This window comes from Rattus norvegicus, chromosome 15 (assembly GCF_036323735.1).
Source record: "Rattus norvegicus strain BN/NHsdMcwi chromosome 15, GRCr8, whole genome shotgun sequence".
NCBI classification, from domain to species: domain Eukaryota; kingdom Metazoa; phylum Chordata; class Mammalia; order Rodentia; family Muridae; genus Rattus; species Rattus norvegicus.
The window spans coordinates 105,913,182-105,928,725 of NC_086033.1; the positions used below are offsets into that span (position 1 = coordinate 105,913,182).

Below are 15,544 nucleotides of genomic sequence, written 5' to 3' on the forward strand. Positions count from 1 at the left end.
AAGGGTATTGAAGCCTCCGAGGATCAACTTGTGCGTGCCAGAGGACGCCAATGAAGTTTGAAACACCAACAAGCAGAGATTTTGTTTCTCTTCCTCATTAAATCATGAGCTTTTGTGCGGAGAATCTGAACCACTGTTCTTTAAGAAATTAGCAGAATGGGAAGTTAAAAACTCCACACCAACCTTTTCATGACCTACTCAGCAGCGTGGCCGCTCCTCTTAGACAGACACCGCAGGGGAAGGCTGTTCTGTTTATTTAAGTTTGTAAATAGAAAACAGTTGTTTTCTAGTTTCATTTTTTTTCTCCTCCTCCTAGGCCCTTTTGGTGGGTTCTCTTCGTGGCCCCTGGCGCGTGCCCCATCCTGGGCTCTACTTCTCACCCTGATCAGTTCAGTTCCTACAGAAAGCCCTAGGAGGTAGATGCCACCTCATGGCACCAATGCCAGGTCAGAAACCGAGGTTACCACGACCACTATAAATCCCAGTGCGGGATAGGATGGAGAAAAACCACACTCTGGCTAGCATGAGGTCATTGATGCTTCAGGACAGTGCGCAGGGGCATTCTGGGTAAGAAATATTCAGGTCCCAGGCTACATGTAAAAAAGATCAGGGGGGCACATGTTCTTGCCTCCACCCCAGTTCAGGTAGACCCAAAGCCCGTAGAGGTTGGGCCTCAAACCAGGGCCTCCCTCTGAGGAAGCCCCACCTGCGTGGTGGAAGCCATAGAGACCTCAAGTAAACTAACCCTTAAAAGTGGTATTGAGAACAGGGCCTAGATAGGCCTCTCCCAAGCCACAGCAGCAGTGCCAGGGACTCCTCAGTCCTCATCATGTTAGACTCTCTCCAAGTCATTGTTCCCCAACTTCCTTGTTCACATAAAAACACCCTGTTTGGTTCTGATTTTGCTTTTGAAACATCTTGATATGTAACTCAGGCTAGCATCAAACTCACGAGAGCCCTCCCTCCTGCATCCTCCTCCTCTCAAGTACTGAGATTAAAGCTCACTGTACCCAGCTCAAAACCACTTCATTGGCTAAGCCTTCTCAGACTTCAGCTTGATCATCTTCATCACCAAGAAATATCACTTTAGGTAGGATCACAAGACTGGGGCCCACAGGAGACAAAGATGCCGGCTAATTAAATTGCCCATCGTCTGAGCAGATACAAGGGCCCTCAGAAGAGAGGTGGGTGTCTGCCAGAGTCCTGCGGCCCTCATTCCCCCAGGGAGACAGAATTCTAAAACGTGGAGGAGCTAGGAGGCAGGGATTCACCTCTCTGACCCACACCCCTAGTAAGAAGCAGACAAAGAGAAATACCACCAAGGCTGAGTCTGCTGTAGGGACACAGACATGGGTGATGAGGTGGGAAAGGGGACACAGGAAGGGGACTTGGATGCTCATCAGATTAATTAAAAAACATACCTGTTTATATTTTTGTGTAGCTCATGGCAGCCACTATGCCAGTATCAGCCCCTTGTTATTAATTCTAGGGGGGCTAAATTATGGATAACACTATTAAAACATTATCAGAACTAATGAGAAACAATTACTTAGAAAATGAGCCAAGACAAGATTGAGCTGAGAACATCAGCAGTTGATCTCCGCAGATTAGTTTAATAAATCATCAGGTACGACACAAGACTGACTGGACGGACGGCGAAGCCCAGTCACGGGAAAATGAAATTGCGATTTTTTTTGCATAATTTTTTCATTAATCTCAATAGGACCCGTGTGGTGTGGACTGCTTTATGCTTTTAATACCTTGCCCGAGGGGGGGTGCCCAATAATGTCTTCATTGTTTTACTGAGGTCTTAATGACAATCTGTGACAAACTCATTTTAATGTATAGGGGATTGTATCGGTACAGTCGTGTTTTATTGAAAGGGTAAGGAGAATTCCGGCTGGTTGGGGCACCGCTGGGACCGCAAGTTAGGGACTTTCTTCCCTTGTCTCCGGTTATCCACCAGGCTGCACTGGCCCCCACTGCTCTAGGGACAGGTCGGGAAACAGCGTCCAGGGGATGAAGACTTCAGCGCCTGTAGTTTGAATTTGAAAGTCTTTGATTGCCTGGCATATTTTGCTGAATAAATAGAACCAACCGGGCGGTGTTCCGCTGTCTAAAATAGAAGTCATTATCTCCAGGAACACCTTTGCACTCAATAGTTTTGTGGGAGTTGGGGAAACTGACTTTCTCTCGGGGCTATGGAATTTTCTCAGTTGCCTCTGGGAGAGGAGAGAATGTGGGCTCCCCCATCCGCCCCTCTAGTTTTCTTTCTTCCTCTTTGTTTTTCAGGACAGTCTACTTTTAGAGCTTGCATTTATTTTGCGATCTGAATCCTCTGTGTTTTTAGTTTTATTCCCCTTTAGTGCTAGGAAAGCGATGGGAGGAACAAAACCAGTCATAAGATTTTTTTTTTTCCCCTCACGAATATTAATACTAGCGTTGGTCACCGGACGGGTCTGTAAAAGCAGGACTTGGGAACACTGCCCTCTCTCGGGAGGGCCCCCTGCAAGGCCTCCACTTTGCAATTTAGGGGAAGTAATTACCTGACCCTAACATTGAAATGCAAAAGCCTAACTCTTCTTTCTTCCCAGCCTCTGTTTTCAACTGGGGCCAGAGGAGGGTGACTAAGTCAGCGACCGAAATGGGACGGAAATTACTTTTTAGTACCTGTAAAACTTGCGCAGTGGGACCCGGCAGTTTGTCCTGGTTCTGTGGTGGGTGACTTTTGTCGTTGGTGGCCACGGTTTGTTTAGATTCTAGTAATTATTTGACACCCCCACCTCCTTCAGAATCCGTAAAGATAAGCCAGAAACAAAGCAAGCGCTGGGAAGGCACCAAAGTCCTTCTGGACACGCAGTTTGTGGCGATCTACTCAGTTTCGTCTAAGCAGGTTATTTATGTTTTTCGGGGACTATGTAACTGTGTCCTTTTTACACACACACACACACACACACAAATTTCCTTTCTTTTTTCATTGTGACTGACCAGCTGGGTTTTCCTTCGCTCCTTCGGACGGGAAGAGCAAGACAAGCATGGAACCCGCGTTCCGCTTAGGAAGGAGACGTGCCCAAACAGTCAGGAAACGCATGTGGATGTTCTGTCCCGTGCCACCCACCTCAAGTAACAGCGTGCGGGCGTCCCCCTGGAGCAGAGACCAGGCCTTGGGCACGTTTCGGAGGCTGCTGCCCTTCCCTGCGCGATGACTTACACCGGTCGAGCAGTGGGGCACAGCGGCTGGCCAAGCCAGGCCTGGGCCACAGTTGGGGGAATCCCTGTGGCCCAGTGGCCAGGACTGCGGGCCTCCCGGATCCCGCGAGCCTGTCGCGCAGCCAGGCTGTAATGGTGCGAGATCAAAGGCTGCCCGTGTCCCCGCGGAGCCCGGGACAATCCTTCGCCTTTGTGCCCGGTTGCTAGGAGCCGAAGAAACTAAGAGAAAGTGTCAGGAGCGTGTTAATCAGACTCGTTACAGTGTAACAATAACGTCTTTCTCGGGGCTCCTGGGCCCCCGCGCACCCCGTGCACAGGCCGGACACCTGCGCGGGGGCCCATAGCCGGTCCTGGGGACCCGTCGCCCGGGTGTGTCACTAACATCGAAGTTGGCTCCTGGGCCATGCATAAAGACGAATTCTGGGGAAGCCTCCAAATGCCAGGCAAGTCGGGCGAGTCCTGATGTCCTGGATCTGAGTTCCACTCCCTAAAGATGACCGACCGATCTGTAGGCCAGAGGAAGATAAGGATCTAATGCCTAGCCAGCTTCCTGGTTAACATTCCCCCAGATGCTGCAAGCAACTTTGTGGATGTCTTTGCACATCTGTGAGAGAAAACTACAAATTCTAATCCCCAGGGTAAGAAAATAGCAGAACTGAGTAAATATATCCTCCTCACGAATATTTAAATTCATACTCGGCCAACACCTGTTGAGTTCACTGGGTGGCAGACAACTGTCCAAAAGTCACAGAGCTATCCACAGATGACGTCTCTTTAAATTGGAATACCCGTGGCGCACGCCTATAGGCCCAGGACTTGGGAAGCAGAGGCAGGTGGGACCTGTTAGCTCGAGGCCAACCTGGTCTACATAGTGAGTTCCGCATTAGCTAAGTCTACATAGTAAGGCCTTGTTTCAAAAAAAAAAAAAAAAAAGCTGTTGGATGCTCAGAAAGGGACAAACCCTTTAGTATATATAATGTTATATACTAGAACACTCACATTAGTTATAAGAACAGAATTAAGAATTTAAACTGCTCCCTGACAGGCTGTTATCCAAAGGGGGCCTCCTCCCTCTCTGAGAAGGGGAAGGGGGAATGGAGGAGGGATTTTGAGGGTGGGACTGGGAGGAGAGAAGGTGGGGGATCTTTGGGATGTAAAGTGAATAAATTAATGAAAGAAAAAAAAAGAATTTAAATCGTTGCCAGCCGGTGGTGGCACATGCACTCAGAAGGCAGAGGCAGGCCCATCAGTTGGGTTCAAGGCCAACCTGGTCTACAGAGCAAGGTCCAGGATAGCCAGGGCTACGCAGATAAACCCTGTCTCGAAACCCACCACCATCCACAACAACAAAACCAACCAACCAACAAAACCCAGAATTATTTAAAATGTTTGGAAATCCAGCAATCCATACTCTAACCTTGGAGGACAGGCTCTGCAGTGTGGGAACCCTGAGGTCTGAGGTCAGCCCTTCTGTAGTATGCACATGGTCTCACAGACTTGCCCAGAGGCCCTGCCAGTTGCTGATCTGAAGACCAGGCTATGCACAGGTAACTGCAGAGCTGTGCTCAGCCACAGCTAGAGATTGGCCAAGGTGAGGTGACTTTCTCATAGGTGACCTCTTAGTTGGAAACAGAACCAGACTTCTAGACCAGAACCATAGCACACTAAGTTAAATGAAAGCTGGCAACCTCTTAAGACACCACATGGAACTCAGTCACCACAGAGGAGTCTCCGTCAGTCTCAGCCAATTTTGGAAGAGGAGGTGTGGAGACAGTGTCTGTCTGAAGCCCCGTGTGGCTTGGAACTTCCTCTGTAGATCAGGCTTAAAGATTGAGATCCACCTGCCTGCCACCACTGGGGTTAGAGGCTCTGCCGTGCCTGCCTTCCCCTCTCCCCCAACAATTCTTACATTCTTGTAGGTTCCTCATAGGCATACCAAACAAAAACAGAAAAGGGACATGTTTCCTAGGTTAGGATCTTGGGGTATGGGAGGAGCTCTAGGGGGGAAAACTTCATTATTCGAATAACAACAACAAAGAGGCAAAAGATGGTTTGGCCCATAAAAACCCTTACCCCCCCCCCCCCCGCCTGATCTGGGACCTACCTGATGGGAGGAGAGAACCAACTCCTGCAAGTTGTCCTCTGACACACACACACACAAGGAATAAGAGCAAAAGAAAATAATGTTTAAAGAAAGAAATGCAAGAGGAGACAAACTCTGTGGGCCAGCCAATCTATCTGTTGAGGTTGGGAAGCAGTGAAGACTAGCTGGATTTTTTTCTTTTCTTTTTTCTTAAGGATGTCTAACTGGTTTAACCCAGTTTTGTTTTTGATTTTTTATTTTTTGTCTTAAACAATGAACTAATTTGCCTTCGTTATTTAGATACATAATTAGCATCACAAAGACAAGGAATGTTCTGCTGCCTTCTGGAGGCTCCTTGTGGTGTCTTCAGAGGAATACCCTGGGCATCCAGCTTTGTATCCCCTAAGCATCAGAGGACAGAAGGGGCAAGCCGGTGTGAGTGATTTTTCTGTAGAGGAGGGTGAATGGATGGCTCGTCTTATAAAAGCGCTTGCTAAGCAACCCAGATAACCAGAGTTAGATTCCTGGAACCTACTGGAACCACACACACACTAAACCCAGATACAGTGATAGGCATCTGTAATCTTAGAACTTCTTTGGCTAAGCTCGAGGTGCAAACCAGAGAAATGGGGAAGCTGGAGTAGAAAGTGAAAGTGGCTAATGTCTAATACGTGGTACAGGGGCAGAAACCAGAAAGACTGCCTCAGTAAGGTTACAGGCAAGAGCCCAGAGTAATCCTCAGACCTCCATGGATGAGTGCACGAGTGTACACACACACACACACACACACACACACACACACACACACACACACACACACAGTGAGAGAGAGGTGCCATTAACAGTTTAAACTCCATCACAGAGTTACCAGGAATGCCTGTAGTGCCTGTAGGTTAAGAATGCTATGGTGCTTCTCCCAGGCCTGAGACAACATTGGCTGCACTGTGTGTGCAGCACTGGCCTCTCTAACTGCAGGGACCTTTTTTGAAGTCCTTTTCAATCACCCTCAAAGACTCCTAAGCTTCCCAGACATGCCTGTCTATGAGGTCTCCTCAGCCCCTCAGGGGGCTATTGGTCTGCCCCTCTCCCAGTACGTTGTACTGGACTGTTACTAGAAGACTTACTTAGGTGCACATGTCCTCACATAGTACACACATTGGACATTGCCATGCCCTTTGGAACACTTTCTGCCTCCGTTCCTCACCCCTAGTTATGAGCTCCATAGGCAGTGTATTTGCTAAAACTAAGACTCGGATCTCTCCCCCATCAGTTAGCACTCTGGTCCTGGCTTTCTCTCTAGTCAGTTAAGTTACACTCACACTGGATATTTATCCTCCAAGTCTCAGTTTCTTCAACTACTCAAAAACAAATAACAGCAAAAATCCGCACCTGGTCCCAACCAAGTGTTGCCATGGAAATATGCACCATGAAAGTGGCCCTTTTGAAGATTCCCCCATTTAACCAGCTGAGGAGACATGGCCTTCAGCTACCAGCACCGAGCTGTATGGCCCAAGGCCTCACCATCCCACCCATAAGGAAGGAGCCTTAAAGGAAGGAAGGACAGAAGGAAGGAAGGAATCTTACATTTGCATGTGTACGAGCTGTGTTAGGGCAAGCATCCTCCACTCTTCTTCCTGTGCAGAAGGTCTTTGTTGTTACTTCGAGAAGGGGTCTCACTATGTAGCCAACTGGCTCACAATTCACTATGTGGAACACGCTGGTCTTAAACGCTCAGTGAGTGATCTTCCTACTTCTGCCTCCCCAATGGATTTACAGGGGTGCTTTAATTTCTACTAATGAACCTGGTTTTCTCCTTTGCTTCTCTATCCGTTGACGAAAAGATATGTTCTGGCAGGAAAATACATTCAACTGGCAACTTCCAAGTGCGTTTCGAAAGAGCCTTGTGGCACTGCTGGCAATCTCCTAGATCTGCTGGTAGACTACAGAGATCTCTCTCAATGTCAGATGTTTGACTATAAACTTAAAAATCCCATCAGTTTGTCCAAGCCCATAGAGAGAAACTGAAGCCCTAAGGGTCTTAGGTACTAGTCCTAGCTGAAAGGAGGCCACCATTCACAGAGAGATATAGGATACCAGGGACACTTGCGTATTTGTTGATTTGCTCAAGGCCGTACTATAGGGAGAACCATACCTAGGACAAGTCCGCAAATCGCCTGAAAAATCACACACTCCCAACTCAGACTCACAATTTCTTGCTAAACATCTCTTCTCATCTCCCAGAAAGAATACACACAAGAGTGGAGGCTTCCTTCTCTATCACAGAGTCCTTCCAACATTCAGTAAAGATGTCTGTCTGAGCCCATCTCGTTTCAAATGGATGTCATTCAAAAAACAGGCAGGAAACTCGATCCTCCTAAAACAGCCCTGCCTTCTGCAGGGTTTGCCACCCAGATGGAGCTGAACTGCTAGAGAATGTCTTCAGTCTAGAAACAGAGTCCTGGAAGAGAGACCATCTCAGGACTCAGACTCCAAGGACAGACAGAGGAGGCATTACCCAGCTGTGCTGCTCCTGGCCTGGCAGACCCCTGCCATCTCTGAGTATTTAAAGTGGGCTTGCTCTTCTTCCTTAGAATTTTTACTTTCTCTTCTCTGGCCCACCCACCTTCAGAGTCCCAAAAGCACGTTGGACAAGAGGAACAAAGGAAAATTAGGCAACCCCATGCCCAATCTGAGTCCATGCTTTGGACGTGATTCCAGCTCAAGGAATATCCCACAATCCTTCATTTACTGTGAACTTGGCAATGACTGCATATCACGCCCATTTTTCTGGAGAGACCCTCTCAAGTGCAGGGGATAGATAGCTAATGCTGTACTTTGGGAACCAAAGGAGAAATGACAATGAGACCACTAATTATTCAGTAAATTAAATGAGGCTGCTCTTCCTAATGTGGTACATCCACTCATGCTGTCTTCATGGAAAGGCAGCATCGCTCAAACTCCATGTAGGAATTTCAGAACACAGCAGATTGGTTATGGGCTCATAATGCTTTAGGAAAGGCTATCTGAGAGGGCCTCATGAGGCTCATGTGGGAGCCTAGAAAGATGCTAAGGAACAGTCAGATTAACTTTATAGAAACCTTCTTTATCTCTATAAAATTATATAATGCAAAATTTATATTTTTAATGTATAACTTATGAAGGTATATGTTTATATCAAGCTTATGAAATTTGGTTTCCATCTTAACTTTATTCCTTTTGCCAGTGAACAGTACCAGAAACAGTAACAAATGACTATTGTGAAAACTGATTATTTTCAAATTGTGATAAACATTATATTTTAGGATGGTGCTCCACAAGCTCATTCTAATAACTCTGCCTCATGAAACCTCTCTCTCTCTCTCACACACACACACACACACACGGACGTGTACATGCACACACATGCACACAAACCTTCACCTGCACCAGTCTTTGTATCATGTAAGACATTTCAAAATGTAAAAATGTATTATGAAAATATTGAAATATTAAAGGGTAAATATGTTCAAATTTAACTGGCAAGAGAATTTGTCATGCATTTGCAAGTAGTGTCTATGAAAACCAGTGTATTTTAAAGAGATCTGTACAAAAGCTTCCCCTGGTCTTTCTCCTGCTTCCTTCTTGCAGGGCAGATGTGTTTGATTAGTGCTCAGAAAAGAGTATGTTTTCATAGGCCTCCAGTGTGTCGTTCATAAAAACTCTGATGGTTGTAGGACAGCACCCTCTTTTTCTTTCCTTCTTTCTTTTTTTCTTTTTTTTTTTTTTTGAATTTTAAAAACTTGTCTCCCTTTTACTCTTTTATTTTCTTTCAACAAAACAAAGACAGAAGACCCGCTTTAAGAAATTTTATACATTCTCACAGAGCCCCAGTTTGTTGACCTTCAGGCCATGGAGTAAAACCTTTCTTTCAAGTCAAGCATTCCCCATTGGGAAGCACTCCAGCTTTTTCTTTTTATGAGGAATTTTAACTGCTGGACTTAATTTAATTATTGTATTTTGTACATACTCCCAGAAGCCCTGGGGCACGAGCTTTGCTTTCTTCCAAACTTTCAAATAAATATCTTTAGAAATGTGTGTTTCTGTCAGCAATGGCACTCTTGATTTGATTTCTGATGCAGATCCCAAACGTGGGTCTTTCTGTTTCCTGCCTCCTGCATTTTCTACCTCAGCACCCTCTGCTGCTACAGCCAACCCTAAGCACACAGAGGAATGCCACCATTCTAGAAGCGGGCACCTAGGCTTCATTAGAAAATAAAATCCACCTCCAAAGCTGAGCAACATTGAAACATGATTTTCCAGGCAGACACTGACGGGGAGTGAGGGTGTGCTGGCCTGCCCTGCCTGCATACATACATGCACACACACACACACACACACACACACACACACACACACACACACACACCATGCAAGGCATTGCCATCCCAAAGTGACAGCAATTCTTCTCACTAATTTTTTTTTTTTTTTTTGGATACAGGTTCCTGCTCTTTAGGGCTGGCCTCGACTCATGACAATCCTCCTGCCTCAGCCTCCCAAATGCTGAGATTACAGACTTCTATAGGCTTGTGGACCATGCACTTCTTGTCTGTCTGTCTCCAGCGTACAAAGTTCTACTTGGTTCTTCTGAGCTCCTAAGTTTTCTTCTGGAAATCAAAAACTTTTAAGACAACTTTTTCATTTCCAAGGGCAAAAAGGAAATCTTTTGTTTTGTGACAGACTTAAAAACTCACTTAAGATTATTAAAATGTGGGAAAAACATAGACTCCTAAGACTTGGCCAAAATACTTTGTAGGACTAATGAAGTAGATTTGAGACTTCTGTGACCTCTGGATCTTGTGAGGTTTTTCCAATAGATTAATAATAGTTTTTAGGTTTTTTTTTAAATATTAGGAGTAGAGTAGATTTTCTTATTATTTGTATTTAAGTTTTCAATTATTTAAATCACAGCACCTGCTGTTTCAGCTGCACAGGACACTGAAGCAGGATACTGCTTCTGGGGCAATATCATATGACCCCCGTAGTAGTATTCATTGTTTTGTTTTTAATTCTGCTAGTCTTTTACATATATTGATCTCTGGGTCTCATTATTGTCTCATGAAATAAAGTTCCAGTCAGCTTTCACTCTGCAAACTGCAGAGATAAATAACCCAATCAACTACAGAGCCTTCAACGATAAAATGTAGTTTCTGTGTTAGAAGCAACAAGACTTGAACTTCATCGGTTCCGTAATTAAGTTTGGGGCCACAGGAGCGGGTCTCAGTCGTGGGTGAGTTGAACAGCTCCTCTCACTGACCTGAGCTTTAGTTTCATGCACATCCAGCTTCACATGCCAGGCTGGTTAGAGAAGGGATCCGAACCTTGGAGTTTTCCTGTCTCTTGACACACGTGTGCGTGTACCGGTGAGGTACACACTGGTATGGAATGAATTTCCCAGAAAAGAAAGCGTGGCTCCTTTGGTGACATGGCCGTACATCAGAACTCATATTCTAGGTGTAGTTGTCTCCTATACCCAAACAACACACAGTGCCTGAACTGAAGCCATCAGACTGCTAGGACTGACTGCCAAGGAGAAACCTCAGCTGTCGGACTGGAGGGTCTCGGGTTACTTAGTGTCTGAAGTTGCTGCACCCAGCAGACTTGGGAGCGTCTTAGTAAAAAGCACAGGGAACCTTACTTTTTTTCCCTTTCTTCTGGCCACCTTCTCCTAAGCTCACTCACACATTGACTTGTGGTCACTAAGAGAAGGGTGAGGGGGCTCTTCAGTGCCTTATTTATACTGACTACAGTCCTGGGCCTGAGGCCAAAGATTCCCTTTGGTCACTCCTTCCCCAGCTGGGAGCTTTGAATATTTTTTTTAGAGTATACTTTCACTCCTTCAGCAAACACCTTTGGAGGTTCTGTTCCGTACCAGAGGTAAGACGTGGGTGCGGCTGACCTGGGGGCAGGTGTTTTGGAAGAGGCCAGGACTTCTGTGTGAGCGTAATTCGGTCCGCAGTGAAAGCCTGTATTCTCTTCAGGCTTTTCTTATGTTAATCTTCCTCTACTCCTTCCTGCCAGCCTTCATTGTCTTTTAAAACAAACATGCAAATTAGCCAAGGGCCTAGATCCATCATAAAGGGGTTGGGGTGGTGCTGAAGAGGCCAGGGGGAAAAAAGGAAGGGATTTAATTGTATATAGGAATGTGGCTATTCAAGAGAAAAAGTTCCTGAAAGGTCAGAAATGCCTAACGGTAAGGAGAAATGCTGGAAGACCTTGTTGTTCATGGCGGGCCTCAGTTTCGCTATCCAGTAGGACAATGACAATCTCATAAGCTGGGTTGACTATAGCAAAGTACCTTAAAGTGGCAGGAAAGTGGGATCCAGTCCCTGCGGGTTTTTAGAGCAGTTCAGATCCTCAGTAGTGACAGAGAGGGACTGGAGAGATGGTTCAGCTGTTGAGAGCACCGATTACTCTTCCAGAGGTCCCGAGTTCAATTCCTGCCACATGGTTGTTTACAACTAACTGTCTGTAGCGGGATCCGATCCCCTTTTCTGATGCGTCTGAAGACAGCTATAGTGTACTCATATACGTAAAATAAATAATTCTTAGTTTTAGAAAGTGACAGAGAAATAGAAAAGAAAGTCCAGGGGAGATTGCGTGACAGAAACTCGTAGCTGGGCAAGGTGGCTCAGGCAGGCGGGTCTCTGTGTGTTTGAAGCCACCCTGATCTTCATCGTGAATTTCAGGAAGCTGGAGCTAAGTAGTGAGACCCTTGTCTCCAAAAATCCAAAGCCAAAACAAAAACAAACAAATCCAAGAAACAAGAGTAGGAAAGAAATTCTGAAAGGTCCCTGCTCTGTCTCTCCCAAGAACTCCTTCTAGGGTCCTGTGTATGACTTGTTTTATTTTGTTTTTAAAGATTATTTATTATATACACTGTCACTGTCTTCAGACATAACAGAAGAGGGCATCAGATCTCACTATAGATGGTTGTGAGCCACCATGTGGTTTCCTGGGAATTGAACTCAGGACCTCTGGAAGAACAGTCAGTGCTCTTAACCACTAAGCCATCTCTCTAGCCCATGTGTGTGTCATGCTAGTTGTGGAATCATTTCCACTTCCAGGCCAAGGGTGCACTGTCCTCACGTCCAAATGCCTGCAGCTTCTCACGTGAGGAACAGAGATGAAACTCAGGCAGGAAGCCAGAGAGCCTCCACCCACTGACCACCCTCCCTTGAAGTGCCCTGGGTGGGGATGATCTCTAAACATGCAGTAGAGAGGGCTGAGAGAGGCTGTGGGGTAGGTGAGAAAGAATATGCAGAGCAGGCAAGTGCTGACCTCACTTCTCCCTGTGGTGAGCTTAGGAAGTTGGAATTCAACCAGAAAGTTTATTTGCTTTCCTCAATGAACCTAGTGGGTGTGGTCAAGTTTTGTTGAATGAGTGAATCAATACATTGAACTCTGGGCCTGGGGTAAAGGTGTTTGCATTCAAGACTGATGACCTGAGACCCATTTAGTAGAAGGAGAGAACAGATTCCTCTGACCTCCACACGTAAGCAAAGGAGAAAGTTCGGTGCTTAAGTTACTCACTTTTACTCACATCAGTCACCCAACTCCTAGAATACATAAATGCCCCGCCCCTGAGAGGGTGCCTATGCAGAAGGTCCCCTTGGCCTCCCTGTGGCAGAAAGAGTGTGGCTTCTCACGTAGTCTGCTAAAGTCTGACCTTGATAAGGCCACATTCCTTTAATTAAAAGGAATCGATATACAATATGATATTGTACATTACATACATATAATATATGCACGCGTGTTTTTCCTGCACATGCGTGTGTGCACCACGTGTTCTTGGTGCCCATGAAGGTCAAAAGAGGGCATCCCATCCCTGGAACTGGAGTTATTGAAGGCTATGTGCTGGAAAGTGAACTGGAGTCCTTGGCAAGGGCAACAAACGCTCTTAACTGCTGAGCCATCTCTCCAGCTCCCCCCACCCACCACCACATTCCTTTAGAGATAAAGCAGCTCATCCTCTCTGGATTGAGCAGGATTCTGTATGACAATGCATGCCTCAGCTCTGTCTATCCACCAGGTCCAGGACCCCTCACTAGGGTCTGCAATTGGTCCTGTGACTGGGAAACTCCAATTTGAGCCACCATTGTCTCCACTCAAATACAGGTGATGCCTGGTCATTTGCTCATATGCTTGGGTAGAGGAAGGGTGGTAAGAGGAGAGGAGGGTTAGTGATGAAGGGGTGGTGACATTTCATCACACACCATGCCAGGAGGGACATGGAGAGAGGGTACAAAGTAGACCGGGGTCACACAGTGAACAGGGTCTTCTCAGTTCTGGACATTACCTCAATAGGCTTCTCAGACAAGATTAGACCTGGTGCACACACACCCTGCCCACTCGACTCTGCCTCCTCCCTCTGATTCTGCTACCTTCTCTGATTCTGCCTCCTCCCTCTGACTCTATCTCCTTCCTCTAACTCAAACTCCTCCCTTTGTCTCTGCCTTCTCTTTCTGACTCTGTTTCCTCCTTCTGACTCTGCCTCCTCCCTCTGACTCTCCTCTCTGACCCTGCCTCCTCCCTCTATACTGTTTCCTGCTTTGATCAGGTCCTGCCCTGCTATCAACTGGTTATGGCAATCTCCCACTATATTGTCCCACTTTCTCTTCTAAAGAAATTGGTCCTATATCCTTGAAAGTCAGCACATGGCCAAACACAGAAAACTGGTCCATAGGTGATATTTGTTGGTCTCACAGGGACAATTAGCTGGGTGCCTACTCTTCTCCCTACCTGAGCTGTGGTGGGTGTGACTTTAGTCATCTGGTCAAGAATGGCTGAGACAAACCCCTAGCAGAGTTTGGCCTGGGCAGCTTCTCCTTCCCTGGTGGCTGCTGGTTATCAAGCATGTATATGCTCTTCATGTGAAAGATCTGTGGACATTTCCACAATAGACAGCTCTTCCCAAGGCTACAAGTCACTTGGGAAACCAGAGTGTGAAACTGTCAATCAGAAAGGCAAACCCACACTCATCTCCATAAAGGGCCAAGCACATTCTCTTTTAATTGCTCCACATAAGCTTCCTGAGTGACCCGGACAGTACCCTCAGCAGTAGCTTCCCAAGCATTTCCAGCCCCTTATTGCCTGCAGGTATGTGGGCTGTGACATAAATTGACACACCTTTGCACAGGGCAGAGCACTGAAGCACGTGGTTTTACGTGCACACAATGTTTCTCATCACATACACTCCATGACTTGTGCACAAAATTAAATTTTCTGATTAAAATCTACATCACTGGGCAACCATGTTGCCAGCATTTCGCTGATAGAGATACTCTTGCAATGGCAGCAAGGGAAACTGGCCATCATAGATTAGAACCTCGCTTCACTACTAGTTCACAGAGCTGAAAGCTTTACTGAACATGTACTGCCCTTTCAATACAATCCTCACAGGGCAAAACTGGCCACTGAGTCACCATTGGTCAGACTCCTGTAGCCAGGATGGGTCTGTTGAATCATTGAGCTGCAGGGTGTAAAAGGCTAAACAAGGACCAAAATAAATGTGCATAGTTACCTGCTGTCTTCTAATTTAAAACAATGTGTTTTTTTTTTTCATAAGGCATTATCACTTGAGAGAGGAACTAAAGGAAGAAATTCTAGATATTCCAGCCCACAGGTCCCAGTATGCTGGCAGCTTTTCCTGGTATGGACCTATATGTTGCACTTAGTACCTGTTCATTCACAGCAAGGCTTATAAAAACCCAGGCACCCTGCACAGTATGTTACATTGAGATGGTGAAGATAATCACAAGTGCAGAAGGTGAAACCCAAAATGGTGTCGGTTGACTTTGATTTGTGGTTATATCCTAAGAAGATGTACTCTCAGAATAGCAAAGATTGGCTCTCCGTTTTTCACCTCACTGAAGTTAACTGTTACAAGTAAACCTTTTTGGAGAGCAACATCAGCCAGGCACTCAACAATCGCAACAGTTTATCTCAGTGGCGGTTGGTTTTAATTGTCCGCTTTACACAGTCTGGGATCACCTGGGAAGAACCACTGAGTGATGGATTGTCAAGATCTGGTTGGCCTGTGGGTGTGTCTGTAGGGGGACTGTTTTAATTACATCCGTTAATTGATGTGGGGGAGACCCAGCCCACTGTGGGTGGTCTCATTCCTTGTGTGTGGGTCCTGGACTATAAATGAGTGGAAGACAGTAAGCTAAGCAGTGGGCATGAGTACACTCATTCTCTCTTTGCTCTTGGCTG

General features: G+C 46.1%; 1 long non-coding RNA gene across 4 annotated transcripts in view; it reads right to left on the reverse strand.

The window, feature by feature from the left end:
- Positions 1-15,544, reverse strand: part of LOC120097095 (uncharacterized) — an 87,708-nt gene that overhangs the window by 41,710 nt on the left and 30,454 nt on the right. The window contains exon 1 of one of the 4 annotated variants that reach the window (XR_010058241.1): positions 3,119-3,398. The exons of 2 other annotated variants lie outside the window; for them this stretch is intronic. This is a non-coding gene — a long non-coding RNA (uncharacterized LOC120097095). Of the gene's footprint in view, positions 1-3,118; positions 3,399-15,544 lie in introns of those variants that run through there. One more of the 4 variants, XR_010058243.1, reaches the window with a different exon arrangement.